Below are 10730 nucleotides of genomic sequence, written 5' to 3' on the forward strand. Positions count from 1 at the left end.
AGAAAGAATTAAAGTACATTTGGGAATTTATTAGAAAAGGAATTGGTTAAATAAAATTAAAAAATTGATCCAAAATATAATGTTTGAATTGTTTAGAATTCACGAATTAAAGAAATTATGAATAATTAAATGTAATTTATTTTTGTTGATTTTAAATTTTTAGAATACATATTTTTAAATAATATTTATGAAAAAGATTTTTAACTTTTTTAAATTATATCCAACAATACCATACCTTTAATTTAATGATATTTACGAAAACATTTTTTAACTCTTTTAAATAATATCCATAAATACATTGGATAAATTATACTATTTCTCACTAAACTTAATCTCTCTCCTATTTTTCCTCACTCAACTTTCAATTTGATCAATTTGCTCAATAAATTTTACAGATTTAATTATTTTGCTCGCTCAGTAAAGTTTAATGACTCATGGTGTAATTTACCATCTACGGCGGTCGACGATGGCATGACCACCTTATGTTTTTATTTTATTTTATTAATTATTTTATATTAAGTAATAAAAAATGCCACATCATCAACTGTTAGAGAGAAAACGGTCTAGTGAGTAAAATGATTCGATTGTAAAGTGCAGTGACCAAATTGATCAAATTTAAAGTTAGGTAAGAAAAATAGGAGAGAGAATATAGTTCAATGAGAAATTATGTAATTTACCCAAATATATATAAACCAACCTCATTTTCTTTATAAAACGTGTTGAACAAGTATTTGAGGGGCAAAAATTTGTTTCCCGTCTTTTTCTCTCCATTTGGTCCCCACCTCCATCCTAAGCTTTCAAAGAAAAAGAAAAACAACGAGTTCTGCTTTCAAAGAAGAATAATTACATGGAGGAGGTGTGCGAGGGAAAGGAGTTCTGCTTCCCTTCCGAAGAGGAGCGCATACTCTCGTACTGGTCTCAAACATATGCTTTTAAGGGTCAGCTAGATCGCACTGAAAACATGCCCGAATACGTCTTTTACGACGGCCCGCCCTTCGCCTCTGGAGAGCCTCATTACGGTCACGTCCTTATTGGGACCATAAAAGACATCTTCACTCGCTACAAGTCAATGACCGGTCACCATGTCATCCGTCGCTTCGGTTGGGACTGCCATGGTATCCCTGTAGAGCAAAAGGTTGACGAGAAGCTCGAAATTAAGCGCCGTGATCAGATTGTCGACATGGGAATTGATAAGTACAACGAGGAGTGTCGGAATTTTGTCATTCAGTGTTCCGAGGTTTGGGAGAAGACCGTTACGAGGTCTGGGCGTTGGATTGATTTCAAGAATGGTTATAAGACTATGGATATGAAGTACATGGAGTCTGTGTGGTGGGTCTTTTCCGAGCTGTATAAAAAGAAACTCACCTATAAAGCATTTAAGGTCTGTTTAGAATTACATTCCATTTTTTCCTTGCTTTTGCTTTCCATTACAGTTTCTTTATTAACAAGGTTGTTGTCCTGTAGGTCATGCCTTATAGTACCGGGTGCAAGACCCCGCTATCTAATAATGAAGTCGATAAAAAAGAGAACTACAAGGTATCTTACTTCGTTTTAATCTCTCTCTAGTTATTCTTACTTGAGTTCCTATGACAATTTGGTCTATTAGTTCTCTGATGACCTTTCAGAAATGTTCCAAGTTCAATACAAATTCTGTTTTCACCTCTTTTAACCCAACGGGCTCTTGAATGTGCAGTCTGTGTCTGATCCTGCAATAATGGTGGCTTTCCCCATAGTTGGTGATCCAAATAATGCTGCTTTTGTGGCTTGGACGACAACCCCATGGACCCTTCCCAGTAATCTTGCACTCTGTGTCAACGCAAATTTTGTCTATGTGAAGGTATATTGCCTTCCACTTGTTATCTATTTAGGTCATCAGCTCAAGATGGTCGAGCTGTTTTTATCATGTCATATCTACATAATTTTGGGTTTAATCAATGCATACTCTTAGTTTTAGTTTATACATGATGCTGTGTACTGCTTGTAACTTTGTTATTTGATTCACTCCTGTCCTGGAAAATCAGCTGCTTCATCATGAATTTTCATAATTGCTTAATTTATGTTTTATCACTGAAGTTTTTAAATAGCCTTTCCATTCAAATAGATGGAGCTTTTACAAAAGGAGTGGGATCATAATACTGAAGTGCATGAATAGTTTTTCCTTTTCCTAGCACTTTCTTGGTTGATGCATGTGGCATAAATAGTTGCATCTTCTTTTATTTTTAAGGCATGCCTGCACGCAGGACGTAGATATGACTTTCTTCCTAAAGACATGGGTTTTGTAATTATATTTCAGGTTCGCAGTAAGTACTCTGGAAAAATCTACGTGGTTGCTGAGTCAAGGTTGTCTGAGCTTCCAACTGAGAAACCAAAGTCAAATTCATCTAATGAATCTTCTGGTGGTTCCAAGAAATCTAAGAGCAAAGGAACTTCTGGTGAAAAGACTAAAGATTCTGCAGCTGATTCCTTTGAGGTCTTAGAAAAATTTTCTGGGGCTTCATTAGTGGGGAAAAAGTGAGTATTCATACTTATAGTTCTGTTTTTGGTTGTAGCTGACTATAAAAGAACTTTGTATGGTCTGCATCCAAGCAGTTCTTTTGGGAATTATTAAGCGGTGATATCTAGCTTTAGGCACCTTGGTTCATGCGTTAAGGATCCCTGTCTGGGTGATCTCTAGTATTCTATATTATACAGCAATTGGTCTTCACAAGTAGGAATGAAATGCAGCATGTGCAGCATTAAGTGGAATATATAAAAGCTGCAGAGCCGGCGATCGATATTTGGCTTCCAGTTCTAATGTTCTAGAGAACATTAAAGTTCATTACTGTCTTTTGTGGTATTTAAATTGGTTTGAGCCAATGCAGCTTCTTTGTAGTAGGATACTAAGAGGGAACATGTGTTGCAGGTATGAACCATTGTTCAACTACTTGGAGTTTTCAGATGTTGCTTTTAGGGTAATAGCTGACAACTATGTGAAAGATGATAGCGGTACTGGAATTGTACACTGTGCTCCTGCATTTGGTGAAGATGATTACCGTGTTTGTACTAAAAATCAAATAATCAATAAGGTTTGCTCTTAAGTACTTTGTCTGAGTGGATTTCCTCCAGCTATTATGATTGTTTAGTCTTATATTTTGATGTATAAGTTGATACATATTTCAAAATTTTCATTTGGCGTTCATGCCTCGGTAATGTTCTTGCTTGATGGTTTTTGCAAAATTAATACTTTTCTGTTATGAAATTTATGCTCTGGTTGTCCATGGAACATGAGAGATGGGTTCATAACATTTGCTTCCGAAAGAAATTGCAGAATTCTTCGGGAATCCTACAATAAGGTTCATTTCTTTTATTCACCATATTTGTTTGCACTTTTATGTGAATTGAATTAATTTCCATGCTTTTTTATGTTTTAACTCTCAGATTAATATCACCCTTCTTTTTACTTCTTTTACCATTTATTTATTAATTTTTGGCATGTGGGATGAGAATCTGATTGTAGCAGTTGATGATGATGGTTGCTTTACTGGGAAAATTGCTGATTTTAGTGGGCACTATGTTAAGGATGCTGATAAGGCTATCATTGAAGTAGTGAAGGTCAGATTGATGCAAAATTTTGTGTTTTTGTTTGGCAAACATGATTTTGACACCATAATTACTAAAAGGAGGAAAACCGTGGAGATCTACGACAACTTAAGATAATTGTTTATAACCCTTTTCGGAGCTCCTATGTTTGTTGATAGTGTCATATAAGGATGCTGATAAGGCTATCATTGAAGTAGTGAAGGTCAGATTGATGCAAAATTTTGTGTTTTGTTTGGCTAAACATGATTTTGACACCATAATTACTAAAAGAAAGAGGAAAACCGTGGAGCATCTATGACAACCTAAGATAATTGTTTATAACCCTTTTTGGAGCTCCTATGTTTGTTGATAGTGTCATATAAGACCTTATGTTGAATCCATGGCTTCTGATGCACATATAAAGCTAGTGTTGATGGTTGTACTAAGAGTCTTGTTGACATTTCCTAAGATTTGTTTCTTACTAGGTTTTATGCATTTTTCTTTCTCCATAACTTACCTATCTCATCCTTTATTTCTCAGGCTAAAGGCAGGCTTGTTAAGTATGGAACCTTTACACATGACTACCCTTTTTGTCCGAGATCTGATACACCTCTTATTTATAGAGCTCTTCCAAGCTGGTATGTTTGATTCACTCTTATTCAGAAAGAATAAGAACCCTAGTTTACAGCTTCGCTAAATAAAAGTTTAAGCTATATTCCTCTAATGACTGTTTTGTCATGCCTTTACTTTAATAATTTTTTTTTTTGCAAAATCAACTTGTATATTAATTTCTGTTGTTGGCTCGTTTAATTATCATCCTGTTGATGCTAGCTTTACATGCGCCCTATTGGTTGACCTGATTTTTTTGGAATCATAGAGACATGCTATATGTTCTTGTAAATCCCTTGAGGAGCATTAGTTGACAAATGTTCATCAAATTAAGTTCATGATAGTTGAATTTTGTGTGCTGTAAACATGGTCATCACAAGTTCTTTTAACTTGAATTGCAGTTTCCAGAAATAGAAGCTTATCCTATGAGTGGCTTTTGAGTTATGTCAGTGTGTGCATATATAAACAATTTTGAGCTGGTGTAAGCATTTTGTTTCTACATGGAATGGGCAAGTAGGCTGCAGGCTTTGATGATTTATGGATTTTGCATTTTTGCCTTTCTTCACGTGACAAGGTTTTCTGCTGAACAGGGAAGATGGTCTAAATTGAGACATGTGGAGCGAAGAAATCATTTAAAGTTAATCACTGGCTTGGAAAAAGTTCTGTAGTTATTGAAATGATTTACAACTTTTGTTGCATAAGTTCCACATACTTTATTTTGCGGAAGGCATTTAAAGTTTGCTTTGCACCAGAAAACTCATGCGGTGGTCATTAATTAACTAATTTTTTGCTTGTTTCTACATTGTGTATTTATCTATAGGCAACTATTGATATCTTTATGTACAGGGACTGGAAATTATGCTCTTGCTTCTTTCTTTTCGTTTTCTGCTCTATTCTAGTAAAGTCCTGTATCATATTATAGGTTTGTGAAGGTTGAAGAACTGAAAGAGCAATTAATTGACAACAACAAACAGACTTACTGGTACCTGGTTATGTGAAGGTTAGATGACCCTATTAAATGTCTGTTAATATTCTTCTTTTTACTTGAAGTTTGTTCAATTGGTCTGGTGTATTCATTTTGTTTGCATGGGTCTGGATTTAGCTCAATGAAAAGCTTAAATTTGCCTCAGAGGCAGATTAAATATTTATCTTGTATTCATGTTTGTTTTAGAATGTGACCTTCTTTAGTGCTTCTTGTCATTTTACAGGATAAACGTTTTCACAATTGGCTGGAAAATGCAAGAGACTGGGCTATTAGTCGTAGTAGATTTTGGGGCACTCCAATCCCTGTGTGGATTAGTGAAGATGGTGAGGAAGAAATAGTCATGGATTCGGTGGAAAAACTTGAAAAGCTTTCTGGGGATAAGGTTTGGCTTTCTTTTCTTCTCACTTTTAACATGTCTAAGATGTTATTCTTTAGGAAGGTAGGTGTTGCTGGCCTCTATCTATTTATTTTTGTCCCTTTTCTTTCCACATTTGGTCCTCCTTTTCTCCTTGGCTGGGGATTGTCATGATAGATTTAAAACTTTCCTGCTTCTGTACTTACCATTTTATTTATTTGACATACAATGGGAATTGGTTCTGCTTAAGTGCAGTCTTGACAAGTTAAGACCTTAACTAAATCCTTTAATAGAAAGAGAAATCTATTATTTTGTTTATTGATCCCTGTGCCTTTAGCAGTATATATGTGCCAATTACGGATTCCTTATTATGTGGTTAGTTTCAAGCATTTTCTGAAATTCTAAATGGATGATGATCCTCAGTTTGTTTCACTTTGCCTACTCGTGGCACCACCTTAATTTTTTCTCCGTTTAAGTCTCTTGGAAGTATTATAGTTTCTATATTTATTTTGCTATTGAAAATATTTGGCTAAGCAATTTGTGGGTTGGTGTATAATTCAATTTATTATTTCAGGTCTTTGATCTCCATCGTGACAAGATTGATCATATCACTATACCTTCTTCCCGTGGTCCAGAGTTCGGTGTGCTACGACGTATAGATGATGTAAGGTTACTCAGTTTAGGTTATTTTTATGCAAAGAGCTGTTATTTATTATTAGTAACTATCAGATTCTATGTTGGTGAATACTGATCTAGTATCCAACCTCATCAAGTTGATCAATTTTAATTTTGAGCTGACTGCATATTATTGGAGTTAGTAATTTTTAGATGCAGCTTCTGCTAAACACCTTCATTTCTTAGTTCCTATTGCTTTTTTGTCTTTATGCGTTAGCATCAGTCTTTTCTATAGTTAATTATGCTGAATTATTTTTGCAGGTATTTGATTGTTGGTTTGAGAGTGGATCAATGCCTTATGCTTACATCCACTATCCGTTTGAGAACATTGAACTTTTTGAGAAAAATTTCCCTGGGCACTTTGTGGCCGAAGGACTAGATCAAACTCGTGGATGGTTTGTTCCCTACTGTTATTCATTATTCCTAGATTTTAGAGTACATGTGGATTGAGTTGATCTTATGCATTTTGACCATTTTGCAAACCAAATGAGCATTGAGTTGCTGAATTTTCTTTTTTGTTTAATTTTTTTGACATGCATGATTAATGCCGAAGCATTTTCCATTGTCTTATAACCCTTTAATTTTTCTTTATTGGATGTTGTGTGAGGGTAGATGTAACAATTTTGGAGTTTAGATTGCCATCTCATCCAGTTAATTTTTCTCATTTTAGTTATCGTTTTCCTCTATGTTACATGGACTCAGGTTTAAGTGTCGGGTGCTCGGATATGGCTAGATTTTTCTACGTTTTTCTAATTATAAAATATCCAAGTGTTGGACACGGGTAATTTTGTAAGATTGGGTAAAGTCTTTATGTACTTGGTAATTTTAGTAATAAATTTTTGAAGTACTCTTTTCCTCCTTCCAATGTTCGTAGCTTGATGGTTATGAAGGTTTTACACTCTCATGGTGTTGTCAACTGCTTTATTTGGGAAACCTGCATTTAGAAATCTCATTTGCACTGGGCTTGTCCTTGCTGACGACGGAAAGAAGATGAGTAAAAGGTTGAAAAATTATCCTTAACCCACGGAAGTCATTAATGACTATGGCTCTGTAAGTCATTATCTGTATATATTTATTTTTAAAAAATTGTTCACTATATTCAGGCTATTTTCTCAATTCTCTTTTTCAGTCTCTCTCTCTCTCTCTATATATATATATTAGTTACATGAACTTTTTTCCATTATTCACGTCTTGAATCTTGTCTTGATCTTATAGGATGCTGTACGGTTGTACCTTATGAACTCCCCGGTTGTTCGGGCTGAGACCTTACGTTTTAAAAAGGAAGGAGTTTTTCGTGTTGCGAGTATTTTCTGTTTGTTGCCTGCTATGTACCAGCTCTTGCTTCTGAGAAGATATTTTTTTATCATCTTATTGTTTCCTTATAGTTAGTTTTTGGTGTTCTGTTGCATATTTCTGACATTTATTTTCTTAATCCCTTGATATCTTCCCAGGTCAAAGATGTCTTCCTCCCTTGGTATAATGCGTATAGGTTTCTTGTTCAAAATGCTAAAAGACTCGAGCATGAGGGTTCTGCCCCATTTGTTCCTATTGCTGTCACTGTTCTTCAGATGTCATCTAATGTGCTTGATCAATGGATAAATTCTGCAACTCAAAGTCTTGTTCACTTTGTTCGAGAGGAAATGGATGCTTATCGACTTTATACGGTTCTGTCTATAAACCAACATAACCTCTTGGAATTTCCTTGCGTATATATCAATATGAGACACATTGAATTTAATACTAAAGTCAATTTAGAAATTTTGGCAACATATATCTGGGGTTTGATATAGATTTCCCACTTTTAGCATTCAGTGTTGGCATCAGTTTAGCAACTGAAAAACTGAAAAGAATGTGTATATACATTAGATGCTATGCATTAGTTTCTCGTACATCTATTATATCACTCTGTAAAACTACCATAGCACATTTGAGATTACCTTCTTTCAGTAGATGCTATGCATTAGTTTCTTGTACATCTATTATATCACTCTGTAAAACTGAAAAGAATAAGTATATACATTTTTAGGTGGTTCCATATCTTTTGAAGTTTCTTGACAACCTCACAAATATATATGTGAGATTCAACCGTAAGAGACTGAAAGGCCGTTCTGGAGAGGAAGACTGCCGTATGGCACTCTCCACACTTTATAATGTATGTACTATCGTTTCATTTTCTTATCGGCAATTTATTGCTTCTAATCTGTTATTATGCATTCAGTAATGATCGTATAACTATTTACATGGTTAGAACTTTGTACAATGGTTTTAGGTGCTTCTAACTTCATGTAAGGTTATGGCTCCCTTTACACCGTTCTTCACTGAGGTTCTTTATCAAAACATGAGAAAAGTCGGTGATGGAGCAGAGGAAAGCATCCATTATTGTAGATTTCCTCAGGAAGAAGGAAAGGTATTGTTCATTTTTGTTGTAATTTTGCTAACATAGGCTGGTCTGTCATTGGTATAGTTCATTAATGGTTTATTTTCTTAATTATGAAGTTTCATTCTACTATAAATTTTACTGAATTGAATGTCATTGGTGTCTTAAGAGGGGGGATCGAATTGAAGAAAGTGTGACAAGGATGATGAAGATAATTGATCTTGCCCGCAACATTCGTGAGCGTCACATCAAGCCTCTCAAAACACCTCTGAGGTCTGCTTATAAGCTGTCTCTTGCTGATATTTCTCATATATGTTTCTGCTCTTTCTGTAGTCTCATATAAGCCCAACGTTTATGAGCATTTGATAGACCACACCAAGGCTCTCCAAGGACGGACTTACAAGCTAGTCAACCAGCTTCTTGAGCATGCACAGGCACAGCCTGCTCAATAAGTTGGAAACGAAGCTCATCGAAATTTATTGCACTTTTTGACTGTTTATTTCCTAGAGACTAATTTAAGAGGATTATAGTTTTGATTGGTACTCTTTTCAATCTATGACTACGAATTGGTTGTACGTTATGTTTCAGGGTAATAAAATTCAGAGGTGCTCTTGTCCTCCTTCCGATTTCCTTCATGTTACTGATATAACATGAAGGATATGAAGGGGGTTTTAATGAGGCCTAACTTCTATCAAAAAAAAAAATAGTTGTTCACCCAGATGAGGACTTTCTTGATGACATAGCTGGCAGATTAAGAGAGGTGCGTGAGCAGTGTGGAATCTTCAGTTTTTTTTTTCTTAATTTAGTAAATTCCTGTTGTTCTACTTGTTCTCTCTTTGTTATTCATTCGACTCCCTTCTCAATTATTTCTTTCTCCTTGGTGTGCTGATCTTGAAACTAAAATTTAGTGCATTGTCAATATTTTCCATGTTTTTCTTGTATATGATTTTCTCGTCTTTTCCTCCATGTTCTCTTCATGTAGTATGTACTGGAGGAGCTCAATATAAGGTCTCTTGTTACATGTAAAGACACTTTGAAGTATGCATCTGTACGTGCAGAGCCTGATTTTGGGTATGGAACTTGTTATTTTGTCAGCCCTTTTATTCTCCACTGCCCTTTCCATTCAATTGAGAGGAGCTGGGGAGGGTATCCAACTAGGTTCAAAACCTTATTATTTGCTTACTCTATTATTTGCTTACTCTATTATATCTTGCAGCGTATTAGGTAAGAGACTAGGGAAATCTATGGGAGCTGTTGCCAAGGAAGTTAAAGCCATGTCTCAGGAAGATATCTTAGCATTTGAGAAAGCTGGAGAGGTGACTATTGCTACACACTGTTTGAAGCTGAGAGATATTAAGGTATGCCAACTTATGCTGTCATGTGAAGGGTTGTTCTGCATAGCTTTTTATTAAGTGAAATTTACTCTAGTTGTTCATATTGTTCGATGCTTCTTTTGTTTAGTATTTTATATTGATGCATCAATCGAAACACTCAAGGGATCAATTTAACTGTCTAACTATTTTTTACTTCTTGGCTCTTATCCGTACTGTACATTCTTCAATAAGAGGTGTAGGCTGAATCCTCTCGATTGCTTAAAGTTTTTATATTTATTTGATGTGCTTGGCCAAGAATGGTGTAGGTAAAGATGCGCTGTGTGAATAAATGTTTTATTTGCTTCAAAATTGTTCAGCCTGTGCGGGAATTTAAACATCCTGATGGCATGACAGATAAAGAGATGGATGCAGTTGGAGATGGTGAGGATTATTAATGTCATTCTGATTGGTGACTTATTCCTATGGAAATGGAAAAGTATCTGTCTTTCCATAAACTGATGTTACGAAAATACTTTTGTAGTAATACTAAGAGAATAAATCAAGAGGAGGACAGAATAATCGAGTTAATGCAAAAAATATCTAAAAATTGAAGTGGGAGATTACCAGTTTCAATAGACTGAGTTGCTGACTTCTTATAGGACTTTTCTTTCTAAAGATAAACTTCCATCTAGGTTACAAAGACTCCTAAGACTTATCTTTCATAAAAGACTCCTAAACAGCATAGGACTAATACTACTACTACACGTCTGCTTCTGATAACTCTTTTCCTTGCATTTCTCTCAGGTGATGTTTTGGTGGTTTTGGATTTACGGCCAGATGAATCATTGTTTGAAGCTG

The 10730-nt window shown here is 35.2% G+C and overlaps 1 pseudogene; it reads left to right on the forward strand.

Annotated features, from left to right (window-relative positions):
• The first annotated feature begins 832 nt into the window (after positions 1-832).
• Positions 833-9630, forward strand: LOC120145996 (annotated as a pseudogene).
• Positions 9631-10730: the final 1100 nt, after the last annotated feature.

Source organism: Hibiscus syriacus, unplaced genomic scaffold, assembly GCF_006381635.1.
Source record: "Hibiscus syriacus cultivar Baekdansim isolate YM2019G1 unplaced genomic scaffold, ASM638163v2 tig00110895_pilon, whole genome shotgun sequence".
Taxonomy (NCBI): Eukaryota; Viridiplantae; Streptophyta; class Magnoliopsida; order Malvales; family Malvaceae; genus Hibiscus; species Hibiscus syriacus.